At 36.8% G+C, this 13,181-nt stretch overlaps 1 protein-coding gene across 11 annotated transcripts in view; it reads right to left on the bottom strand.

Moving 5' to 3' along the window:
* Positions 1 to 13,181, bottom strand: part of LOC109090552 (GULP PTB domain containing engulfment adaptor 1a) — a 49,212-nt gene that overhangs the window by 12,845 nt on the left and 23,186 nt on the right. Inside the window, exon 1 of one of the 11 annotated variants that reach the window (XM_042730499.1) lies at positions 4,982 to 5,236. The exons of 8 other annotated variants lie outside the window; for them this stretch is intronic. The gene's annotated coding sequence lies outside the window, so the exon portion shown is untranslated. Of the gene's footprint in view, positions 1 to 4,191; positions 4,203 to 4,981; positions 5,237 to 13,181 lie in introns of those variants that run through there. 2 more of the 11 variants (XM_042730496.1, XM_042730497.1) reach the window with 2 other exon arrangements.

The raw sequence follows: 13,181 nt of genomic DNA, 5'->3' as shown, positions 1-13,181 counted from the left end.
CAGGCATAAGCTTAGCCAATGACTTATAGAGGCTAAACTAATCAAATGTTACGCCCAATGGGCAGACATATTACAATAGTATCGTCAGATCGCAAGAATTCCCCAAGAGGTCCATGTGCACTACTAATTTCCCTGATGCAGGAAAGACAAAAGCTTTTCACAGAGGCTCTTCAGACAAATATGTCTTTAACTTCACAGTGACTTCAATATAAGTTAATCACTCCTGCTGCCTGTCTGTGAATTATCAGTCTTGTTAACTTGAACAAGATGCAGAACAATTTTCCTGGGCATATTTATCATTGCATGTTTTCATTTATTGTGTAGACCTAATCTTGTTCATGGTAAAATGCAATGAGACAATGGGAACACTGGAGTTTTAAAGGTGTCCTATGATGCGATTTAAATTTTTACTTTCTCTTTGGAGTGTTACAAGCATAAAGAAGATTTGTAAAGTTGCAAAGACTAACGCAAGTTTTGAGCAGTGTAGAGTAGTGCTTGTTGTCTGTCGTTTCTCCGATCACAAATGCAGATATGGTTTTATGTTAATACATGCAATGCCTAAAAAGACAGTATAAGTCATTATCATCAGGAATTATGTCCCCACTGGATGCAGCAAATGCTTCTTTTATAATGGGTTTTATTGGTTTTGTCTCGTCGTGCTGGGACACACGGCAAGACAGCATGTTAAATGGCATTACATTTTTGTCACACGCTTCAGGTATTCGGCCAATTACAATGCACTGGATAGCTGGCCAATCAGCGTACACCTCGCTTTTCAGAACGATAACTTTGTAAAAGCTTATACCCCAGAAAGGTGGGGAATAGAGGAAAATACAGTTTTTTTTTTATCCTTAAACCGCATAAACACATTGCATTACACAAAATACACAAAATAATGTTCTTTTTAGCAACATCATATGACCCCTTTAATGCCGTACATGACTTTTATTTTATATTCTTATGAATAACTGAGCAGCTTTCATGCTAGTAAGATTGTTGTTAAATGTTCAAGGTGAATACTGTATGAAGTGCACTCCCTTCTTTTTTTTTTCTTTTTTTTACTGAGCCACTGCGAAATATCATGGTCAAGATAGCAATGAAAGTTTGGAAAACAGATTATGTGCTATTCCAATAGGAAATGCTGAGCTTCATTTATACCCTATTGTATGAAATGCAATGTCAATATAACCATGAATACTTTGAACAAGTCCTTTCACACAACGTCTTGCAAAACAAGCAATGTAAGCAGTGATGCCTATGATTTTTATAGTGTGTTTTCAGGTGAAGGGTGTGGTGCTTCACTGGAGGCAAGCATTAAATTATAGTATTTTGGGATGACATCTTGGCACAGAAGAATGTGATTTAAGGTTTCATGACATTGTTTTCTTTAAACCTTAAACATATCATTCATGCCACTTTACAATTTACATGATGACGACAATACGCAAGCTGCTTACTGGTTTGAGCCAAGGAGGCGTAAATCCGCAATAGCTATATAATATATACTAATATAGAATATACTATGGACTATGGTACACTATTAAGAAGTGCTAACCTGCAAATGCTATTTTAGTTTAACTGTTTTAGTCTACCTGTTTTAGCCCTTAAATTTAAATTGTATCAATGTATAGACTAAGTATCATATTTTTGAGTTGTATAAAATCAAATAAATTATGTTACCACATGAGAAATTGTACATATTCATTTAAGAAACACACTTATAAGGACTTCAAGGCCAACTTTAACGACTTTACTCGTCCTCATTGCTGGGTTTCTCTCATATCTAAAGGCTGCAACACCAGTTTTTGTTCCGTGCGGAGTTATACAATCGAATCCTTTCATGATAACATACAGTATATACGCTGTTAATCATTTATTAATTGTGCAGTGTGAGATTCATTGGTCATAACAGAACTTTGTGAGATCGTGGTGAACAAAGAGTGACAGCTTTTTAGTGGTTATAAAGAGCGCTCTTTTGAGTTTTCTAGTCTTACAATCCATTTAAAATGTAGAACTTAGAACCACACACATTGCAAAGTTTCGGGAATGACATCTGCATATTTATGTGGGATTTGCTCTTGAAGTAGCAGTGATTGACATAGTGATAACCATAGCAATAGACGGGACAAAAGGTGTTAAAATGTGCATTAAGACTAGAGCACCCTCACTAATTTCAGAAGCACCCTCAGGGATTATTTCTGGAACCTGGTTGATACGCTTTTATTGCATAACTATATACAAAAACAACAAAATACAAATGCACTAAATAAAATAATTTAATAAATGCATATTTACAATTTAAGCACTTAACTAAAATAAGTATTAAATAATAAAATAAATAACTAGAGAAGGCTGACTATAATCAGCTTGCTTCCATTTAGTGAGAAAAGCCTACTCTTAACCTGAATTAGACAAAAAAGCTCCTCTGGTCTTCAGTGATGCGAGGACAACTTTTGAGCGTACACGTATATCTGAGCGAGAGAGACAATTCATAAAAGAACCATGTATATTTAAAAGCGCATGTCCAGTTTTGTGTGAGTGAAGGAAATCTGCTTGGGAGTGAAGATTCGTGCTTGCGTATTATGTGGATCACATAACATTATGCACTCTCAATATTTGTAATTAAGATCATGCTATAGAAACTGCCTAAAATTAAGTAAAAAGAAAAAAGAAAGAGGCCATAGGCAATTGAAGATGATGTGTTGTTTTTTTTGAGTGTGGGGTTATTAATAGCGCATGTCTGGTTTTTTGTGGGTGTCTGGTGGGGGGGCACCTGGGGTGACCAGCCAAATTTCATGGGGGGGCCGGTGCCACCCCTGGCCACCACATAGATCCGCCCCTGGTTAGAAGTACTGCATACAGGCTCATTTAGGTTTTGTTGGCTCCCATGAGAGCAACGCAAACAGGTTTCAGCATGACAGACTGCCAACTTTAAAAGCGAAGGGGCAGGCTTTTATATTTTTTTTTTGTCACGGGCAATTGAGCAGTCATAAAGAGACATGGAGAGTCAAATCTACAAGGACAACGGACATCACTGACAGAGCAGGTGAAGTCACAAGTTTTTGCATCACCTCTGCCAGCAGCATAAAGAGATGAATTGGAACAACTCTGAAAGAATTCATGAATCATTAGGAGTTCTGTCACAGTTCAAAAAACTTGCGAAAAAGGTCACAAATATATAAACAGAGTCATGTTTACCGTCAAAATTGCACAGGTTTCCTAACCTATTAACACATTTGCTCCACAGCTTCATATGAAAACTGCCCAGGCCATTTCATTACAACATTCCACAGAGAGTGAAGAAAACCTCTCTGGGTACAATGCCCACTCTTTCCCAGTTATTCCACTAAGCAATATTATCTGCTGCCCAGTCACACCTGGGCAAACACCAGGCTGTGCTGTCCACCTGCCTGACTGACAGCAGCTGTGTTTGTTCTCCGTTTATCACTTCCTGGCTGGTCACTTTGTCCCACAGGGGAGACCCTGAGACCTTCCTTTATGCTGAGCTGCAAAGTTTTGCTGATAATATTTAGTATCTTCAAAGTGAACTCCAGCTTAGGCATGTCTGAGAAAACCCAAAGCAATTTATAACTGCTGGGTGAAGAAGCTATACGGTCCCTCAGATTTGAGATCTGAGACTGCCTGGGTCCTTTTTGCTGGATTTAAGGTAAAAATATAGTTGCATATAGCAGTTATTGGGATCCAATTGTTCGTATTCTAAAACAATAACTAATGTCATTTTTCTGACACATTCCATTCAAGAATTAAGGCACTTTTAGTGAAATGGGCCATTTTGACCCAGGCCCAATCTGGACTACAATGTTCTGAAGTCCAGATGAATAACCTGATTTGCTAATTGTGTTTTCAAAAAATGCAATATGCTGGAAAACTTGTATATTCAGAAACAAACGTGGGTATAAGAGACATCTAAAACACGTCTCCATGATGTTTCATGAAATATAAAAAACTTCAAATTTCAAATGTTTAGATTTATAATAGCACCAATACTCCAACTCACAACTTCTGAGATCTGGCACATATTTAGGCGTTCAGGGCAAATTTAACATTTCTACCATTTATAGTTTGTTCTGCACATCCCATTTTAGGGGAGAAAAACAAAGTGTGATAATTCTGACAATAATAATATCAGCACTTCACACTTGCAACCTTAAAAATGGCCTCAGAGAAGACCGAAAAACATGTTTTACTCCATGCACACTTTAACATGCACTTTACAGTACATACAGTATGCAATTTATAAGGGTATTCTTAAGAATACAAACTAAATATTTCTCACAATCGTTGAATGCAGAAACTACAACAGGATCATTTCTTGAAGAACAAAAAACAGGTTTCAAAAAGAAAAACAATGAATTGATTGGAAGAGGTGATTCTTTGAATATTGTAATCTACTAACAAAACACTATTAAATAATTTTAAAAGAGTGTAGTTTTATCTAAAATGTATATTTCAGAAATGCTTTATAAAATATTTCTTAACAATGAACTGAAAGTAAGAAGGACACCAAACATTCAAATCATCAGACTATTGTTCTCATTAGAATTTCTGTTATGATGTTAAAAAAATCCAACCTTTTCAAATGCTCAAAAAGCATGCAGTAGCTTAATATGAATAGAAAAATGTAAAAAAAGGAAAAAAAGTTAAGGCCGTTCGAAACTGATGAGCATTCCACTGGTATGACCCATATCGGAGTGAACACTGCCAGCATTTACAACAAAACTATGCTTCACCACCACAACTACACTGAGAAAAACACAATGAAATAAAACTGTCCCTTGTTTACAACAGAACCCTATTCACTAAACTCAAATAGCAACCATTCTAAAACAATGTTTATTAATTCAACCCTCGGCATTCCTTACATGGATCAGTTGTTATTCTCCGCTGAGCTCGGAGCCATACTCCAAACACTCCTGTCTTTCAGTCAGACCTCTCCACATAAAAAGGCCAACATTCTTACCAATAATGAGAGGAGATTTCCGAAGCACCAGCCAGTGTCTTCTGCCAAATGAGAAAACCAGTGGAGAGAGCCGAAAGTTAAAAGATGGGTGAAATGTATAGCTGGGCGACTTATTCGCTTTCACACAAGCTGGGATACTAAGGAGGAAGTTCCAGCAGTGCTTAATAGTTTTCAGCTGTGGGCCAGATGGGGTTATGTGAAGTACTAAAGTAAGAGGGGCGGTGGGTTTGCAAGCAAAACGAGGTGTCTCATGAGTGTGAGAGAACCTCTTGAAAGAAAGAACTAGAGAAAAGGAGACAGGAAGAGAGAATGGCAGAAACAAGCAGTGCTGTGTAGGGGAAAAATATTTAGATTTATATCTCTGGAAAACTTGGTTCCGATTGACCAATCACAGAGATGAAGAGTCAAATATCTCTGTATGATAAACACTGAACTGTACATTTTACCACTGTTCATGGCAAAATACTGATGTTTTCTTTTTCTTTTCATTTTGATTTTCTTTTTCAGTATAAGAATCCACAACTGATCCACAAATACTTCCAAAAGAAGTATCAGTGTTAGCAAGGCTTCTGTGTTAGTAACTCACGTAAGAACATTAAAGCACTGAAAACTTGCTGAACACATGAAAACTAAAGTTTCCACCTCAGAAAAAAACATCAACCACAAAAATTCTGGTTTATACTTCAGCCACAAAGCAACTTGAGTGCAAGACAGTGGACTTTGGCAGCAAGCTGTGTTACGCTCACTGAAATCTGACACCTATGCCTTATTCAATGTCACAAACATTACAGATGACCAAGACACTAGACAGACAGCAGACATGGAAATGTACAGCTCATATAGATGGTGAAAAGTACAGCCATTCTCTCTTCTCGTCTCAAAGAAGAAATCAAGTGGGGTGGGGCTGTGTTACTCTTGGCATCAGCAGGTCTGAGAATATTTTTAAGGATTCTTTTCCTTTATTACCCTAAAATTTGTTTTCCTTTCCATCATCTCGCCCCCTCCTCCTTGTGTGGACAGATGTGGGGAGGGGAAAGTAATGCGTTTAAGACTTTGGCATTTTCCATTTCGTGAGGTAAAAGTACTTATTCTGTAGCTTGGACCATATGTTTTAAGAAGTGCAGTAGTAGTCATAATCTTACAAGCACCTGGTCGACATTAGCAAGAAATGTTGATTATTAAATGCATGTCTTTAGGAAATCTGATAACACTTTCAGATGGGCAAAGATAAAACAACAAACATAAGCAACATCAACAATGTGACCTGAAACTATTAATGTATGCATAAACACACAAATGTGATACAAAATGGTCAATTGTTAATTTGGTGAATCAATTCCAAACTCTTATTCAACTATTAAACTATTAATAAAGCGAACTGTATTATTTGTTCTAAAATGTAATTTTAGTATAAAATATAAAAACAATACATTTTTAAATAGCTTGCCCAAACCTGCTAACTCAAATGTGAAACAGACACTGAGAGAGTTTATGTATGTAGATACATTGATATGCAGAAGATGAAAAGAAACAGAGTGGGTGAGGAGATCTTGGCTGGGAGAAAGAGGAGCACAATCTTGTTAAGGTCGGAAGTTAGGTGAAGTAAAAGTCTGTGCATTTCTATTTTTGCTTTACCCCAGTCTTCTTTTGCCAAGAATGTGCTTGCATCTGTGTCTGATCATGGCACAGAGAAAAAAAAAAAAAATTTCAAAAAGCGTCACTATTCCAAAATTCCTAGTGAGCTGCCTACGTAGGGAGAATTTTAAGGCATCACTGACAAGTTTTCAACTTGTTTTTGAGGGGGCACCAGTGGTAGTTCTGGCTCTGTTGGTTCTCACTTGTCTGCTCATTTTTAAACGGCAAAATAATGTGAGCACTATTTGCTGCCTAAAGCATTTCAAATCAGCCTCTTGTGAGGTTCAAGTGGTTTTCTTCATTAATTGGGATAAACAGGTCTTGATGAGCTATAATTAGAAGAACACTTCAAGACAAACCATACCATCAACTAATAGCACAACACCAAGGTCGAGCAACAGAGCATTTTTCAAAAGGTCAGCTGTTGACATTTCTCTCTGATTCAAGAAGCAGAGGCAACCAACGCAGAAACAATTACAATAAATAGACCAGAGCTTGTTGTCATACAAAAGGTGAAATGAGCAAAGAAAAAATGGTCTACACTTTTCAATAATTTAAGGTTTAAGTTAGTTCACCAGAATTTATTCACAACAGCTTGAAAGGCCAGAGTCTGCTGATGTCTCTTGATATGTTTTTATAATGACTTGTGCTACTTCACATAAAAAGAAGACTAAAAATGACAAAGGAACAATGAATAAATTATTTAAGAAATTCAGAGCCATTTTGCTGCAGAAATGTTTGAGCGCTTCATAATTAGAGGGTATCTATATATGAATATCAAACTGCAGGTGAGTAATCCCAATCTCACGAGTGCAAGTTCCCAAGTTATATAAATATATTTCTTACCTGCTTTTTGGTTTTGGTTTTTGAAAAACAGTTAAGGTGATTTGTTTTCTCTTGCAGCACCTAGTCCATCTTTCTCTCTGTGAATTTGCATCTCTCAAAAAAGTACATGCGTGAAGTTCTTACAATTCAATTTAAAACTGTTTATTAAATTGCAGTACCAATTTTTACTTTTATTTGGCACTTGAATGTGTTTTGTATCCTGCTTCAGGAATACAGTCATGGCCAAAAGTTTTGGCAGTGACATAAATTTTGTGTTTTACAAAGTTTTCTGCTAGTTTTGCTGCCAGAAGCTTTTATCCAGCATGCCAGAGTGAATAGCAGGGGTTATGAAGAACAAGGGTCAACACTGTAAATATTGACTCAATATATATTTTTTTGCCAATAAAAGCCATCAAAACTTATGTTTTTCATTGTTTTTCAGTATACCATAGAAATGTGGAAAAATAATCTACAAATACTGAAGCAGCAAACTTTGCAAAACACAAAATTTATGTCACTGCCAAAACTTTTGGCTATGACTGTACATATAAACAAAATACTTCAGATATATGCTCAGTGCTAGATGAGCTAGAGTGTTTGTGTTTACACAGAAGTATTACTATAGGGGTCATTTGGACTATTTTTTTTCCCACATCCCCGGATCATTCACCTAAACCAACAAAGCATGGCTTTCTAGAGTAACCACGTGATGATCTTTTAGCAAAAGCCTCAGCTGCACTTCAAGACAGAACATGTGTTTACAACCACCAGTGGATCTTGAGCAGGAAATGTGGGATTCAGTCTCAATGATACACTTACAAATTGTTGCAACTGAGAGCTGAGAAAATTGAGCTGACCTATCTGCCCATTTCGACTATAGCTAGCTGGAAATGAAGTCCTTATCCATTCAATTCAAATAGCACACACTCAATACAGTACTCATGTGGCTTCTTTAAGAAAACATCTAGGCTTTTAAAGTCGCCTGTGTGTGTGTGTGTGTGTGTGTGTGTGTGTGTGTGTGTGTGTGAAACAGGCAGACAGGAAAAGGAAGAGAACAAGTACTATACTTAATTCATTATATTTGGTAAATTATACAGTAGTTAGATAAACTGATTATAGTTTATAGAATATAGTTTTGAACAGAAGCAATGATACATTGAACTGACCTGAAGTGACAGTAAAGACATTTAGAATGTTACACAAAAAAAAAAAAAAAAAAAAAAAAAAAACTATTTTGAATAAATGCTGTTAATTTGAACTTTATTTATCAAATAGTCCTGAAAAATCATGGTTTGGTTGGAACTATTTCTCGAGCACCAAATCAATGATTTCTGACACTGAAGACTTGTGTAATGGCTGCTGAAAATTCAGCTTGGCAACCATGGGAATAAATTATATTGATAAAAATATTAAGATATTTATCATATATTTAGTCACATATTTTACTAAAAAAATACTTAACTGTATTTTTGATCACATAAATTTAGCCTTGGTAAGCATTTGAGACCTCTTTAAAAATCTTATACACATTTGCACAGTTAATTATATACTAAATTACATAAAAGTATTGATTTATTTTTTACATCATAAAAAAATAAAAATAAAAATGAATGATTCCTCTTTCCAACATACAGCCTGACAGGCCTCAAAATGTAGCCTCTCACATCCCATGATTACCTCTCTCTGCCCTGCAAGGTCACATAACGTGGTCCATCAGCGAGAGAATCAGAGGCTCCTGCTCTATATCTGTAAAAACTGAATTACAGCCAGCTCACTCTGTCAAAGCCAATGTACCCGTGGCTACAGAGCCGATGGATCATGATCAAGTGAACCTAGAGCACTGAAAATGTCTAACCCTCTTTATACCTTACACACACCTCTGTCTAGACCACAGATGGGAATATGCAGCATTTCAGTTTCAAACAGTTATCACTAATGAGAGAGGAATATAGATCTGTAAACACTGCACTGAGGAGACCTAATTGCCAATTAGAGTTAGTTTGCAGTGGAACTAACTGAAGTTACTCTGCAAACATGAAAAGGACCTTTCAATGTATGAAATGCCACTTTTGATCATCTCTGTGGGCATCTGATTTATCATAGACCATTGCCTTACTGAAATTGTTGTTACTTTTATGCATTTTTATAGGTGAAACTGACATTAGTAAAGACAATATCAGTGTCAAAATTACTCTTGAGTGTAACCAGTTCTGTTACTGACAGTGGAGTTGGCAGATATAGGTCAAAACTTTTGTCATATTGAAGAAGAGAAGAATGACTCACATTTCCTATGTGACATTTGCTATGGGACAAATATGCAGAACATGATGAACTTCAGATTCCATGTAACTGGAACAATCCAAAAAACATAAAATCAAAAAATTCTACAACCAGTTTTATTACTGTCCTAACCACCATAGACAAGACCTAATAAAATTGTGAAACATTGCATCACTTCAGCAAAGTAATGAAAAATAACTTAATAATCTACGAAGTTGCTCCAAAACAACACCACTTGAGACACAAGTAAAAGAAAAACAAATATTGTGGCCATTGTGCAGACAAACATTGCCAACAACAAACTAGCTCAGTGTTCATCCCAAAGGGTCCCGAAAAAGAAAATCACAGGCAAAGAGGATCAGAAGAATCTGGTTCCAAGTTGTCATAAGAAACAAAGAATAAGATGGACTCTACACTTTCTCAGTTCTCAAAAGAGAAAGTATATAAAATGGACTATAAATGTAGTGCTGGATGAAGACAACAAAACAATATTCTAAGGAAATCCAACTAAAAAATGATCAATCCTTCACTAAGTAATGTGAAGCCAAATAGTTCTGGGCCTACGTGCATGAAACCTACAACACAAAGCAGAGTAAACGGGTCTCATCTAAGCAAGATCATAATCATCTCTAAGTCAACAAATAATTTCTTTGATAGAAAGCAGCATGATTGGAAACCATGGGAGGTAAAGATGCTGTGTGATGCAGTCAAAAAGTACATTACCACAAAGAACACAAAAGATTTCATCAGCTAATAAAGCGTGAGATGGGATTTCTTGGTCTTGAGAGCAAAGCAGGCAACTTGCAGCCCTTCTGAGAAAAATATTTCCATATATTTTTCCCATAAGTGATTCACAACTCTCCGTAGCCTTAGTCAGCAACAAATGCCACAGTACCCCAGACGAAAAGCACCACATTGCTTTATGCAAACAGGAAATGAGATCTGCTTCTGATGATTCTGTTAAAACACTTGAAGGTAGTCAACATTCCGATGTAGACTGCATTTGAATAGAAGAAGCTAGAACCTTTTTATTTTTGCTTCCACACATTTCAATCCTTGGAACATTCTCCTCAGGAGTTACACCAATTCAATTTTTTGTAAACATTTTCCCTAGACAGACTGTACTGCCAATTACAGCAAACCTAGTCTTTAATTTAGCATTCACCCCAAATATTAAGTAAAAAACACTGTGTACATGCTGTGAGAATCCAGAGGAATAAGAAAAGGCCATTTTGACTTCCTGTCCACAGAAACTCAACGTTCTCCCCACATCTGGTGAAACCATTTACCTCAAACGCAGAAAAACCTCCAGGCAGGGGGCAGAACGTTTTATAGACAGAAGACCGGATGGCCTTGAGCATGGTCAACATCAGATACAGCCATTAATTGAAGTTAGCTGAGACGTGACCTTAAGCTATTGTACTTCACAAAGATGGCAGTAGAGAATCAGCGTTTTGATTTGTGAATATTACTTTTAAGGTCAACCACAGTCCTACATAAAAAATATGTGCATCTAATTTATTTTAAAAAATGATTAGGTCAGATCAGTAAATGTAAGGCCATTGGGATAAAGACGCGCAAGTGAACTGTCAGCAAAACAAATTATTCACAAGTCCTTCTTGAATGGAGAATGTTTCGCACAAAAATTTGTTTCGCTAAGGCCTGTATGAAAAATGTATGAAAAAGCTTGTTTAGATAAGTCAAGAAGGTGCAAAAACCGAAAGGAGTGAAGGCTGCGAGTATGAATCAGGCACAGGCCCTCACTATGACATAGGTGCCGTCCTGAGGACTGTTCCAGATAGATTGATCTTTCTGCTGTCATCAGCAAAAAAGGCCCACAGGATATGACAGGCATTTTGTCTTCATTTTCTTCCCATGAAGTAGTTTGAGGTCTTCACAAACACACCAGTAGAATATTCAAGAGCTTTTTAATACTAATTGAAGATGTCAGCACATCAAAATTTCTATACTTAGGGAGGGGAGGGAAATGTGACTGACATTTAGGACAGAGGGAAATTGTCCTTCAGTCCTTTTCAATGGACAAGGCTTCCTGCAAACACTGAAAGGAAACTAATGGATTCAGTGAATGATGGACTCGCCACATGCTTCTTTTAAAAGCAGTGATGTGAAGACATGCCAAACTTGCACCACGCTTGGAAAACAAGGTTAAAGAAATGGGCAAAGGGTTTGTTAGAATCTTCCATAATTTTACAGGTTTTTAAATGGAAAACATGTCCTTATTCTAAAAGCATTCTGACTCTAAAGGGATGCTGGCCGAGGTAAAGCCCTTTAACCCTACTAAGTGCTCCAAGCCACATTTCCGCCACAGCCTCAGTGCCAATGTTCTGCCATGGGCAGATAAGAGCCTCAAAACCAACCACAGAGACCGCAACAGAATGCATTTTGGGAGCTGTTGGAGACAAGCTTCCAAGAACCAGACACAACCTTTCCATCTATTAAACCAGTTACAAATGCTCATTAAAACTGAGGTCAGCAAAGCCAAACAACCGTCCCCCACTGGGCTACCTTACGAAGCACAATATGGATGAATCTGACTGTAAACAGTTTCAAAGATCCAGCCTGAGAAGGAAACAAATCAGCCTGAACCTTAATATTCCAAGAGGCCCTACTCCATTATTGTTCTTTTAAAGCCAAAGCTAATAAGTCTAGAGTGCTGAGATAGAGGGAGGATAGAAACAGAGGTAGGGGCTACATTACTGCCTGACCCAGTTAGAATAATTGATTTCATGTGTCAACTGAGTCAAGTTAAGTTGAACAGTAATTCCAAGAAAGCAGAATGGAATCCAACCTTGAACTGCAGACAGGGAGTCCTCTGGATGAAAATTCCACAGGCACAAAAACAGGGGGAATTCACGTTATCGATTACACCATACTTAAATGTCAGTATTTCAACTAGATAATTGTGGGGATTCTTTCAGTAAATTAATCGCATTACATAATGAACACAAAAAAAAAAAAAAAAAAAAAAACTGTACTGTCCATCCAAAAAAAATCTTTCTTCGAATTTAGACAAGACATGGCCACATAAATAAATAAGTTCCAAACAGTAGTTTTAGTTGAATTATCCACTTTAAAGCAAATTATCTACAAGACTAGAATACTTATGCAACCTCAATATTTATTAATATACAAATTGTTGTTTTGCTGCACCTTTGATGCAAGTGGCATTCATAATTTACCTGGCTCAAAAAAACAAAAACTGTTTGAATGGGCATGTTCCTTCAGTAAAAGCAAATTCCACAGTGTATATTTGAATAGCACAAAACAGGAAATAACTCAATATGAGGTCTATATTGGTTCCAGAGTATATTTGCATAGCACAAAAAAGGAATTGATTCAGTATGAGGTCTCTACTGATGAGCCTAAATAGACTTCTGCAGTATGTCCGTCTGCTTGTTCACAGCAGGACATTCAGTGAAAAACAAGAAAGAAGCATTCA

This window comes from Cyprinus carpio, chromosome B9 (genome assembly GCF_018340385.1).
Source record: "Cyprinus carpio isolate SPL01 chromosome B9, ASM1834038v1, whole genome shotgun sequence".
NCBI classification, from domain to species: domain Eukaryota; kingdom Metazoa; phylum Chordata; class Actinopteri; order Cypriniformes; family Cyprinidae; genus Cyprinus; species Cyprinus carpio.
Note: the sequence above shows the minus strand (reverse complement) of the source record. Positions and strands in the feature narration are given on the sequence as shown.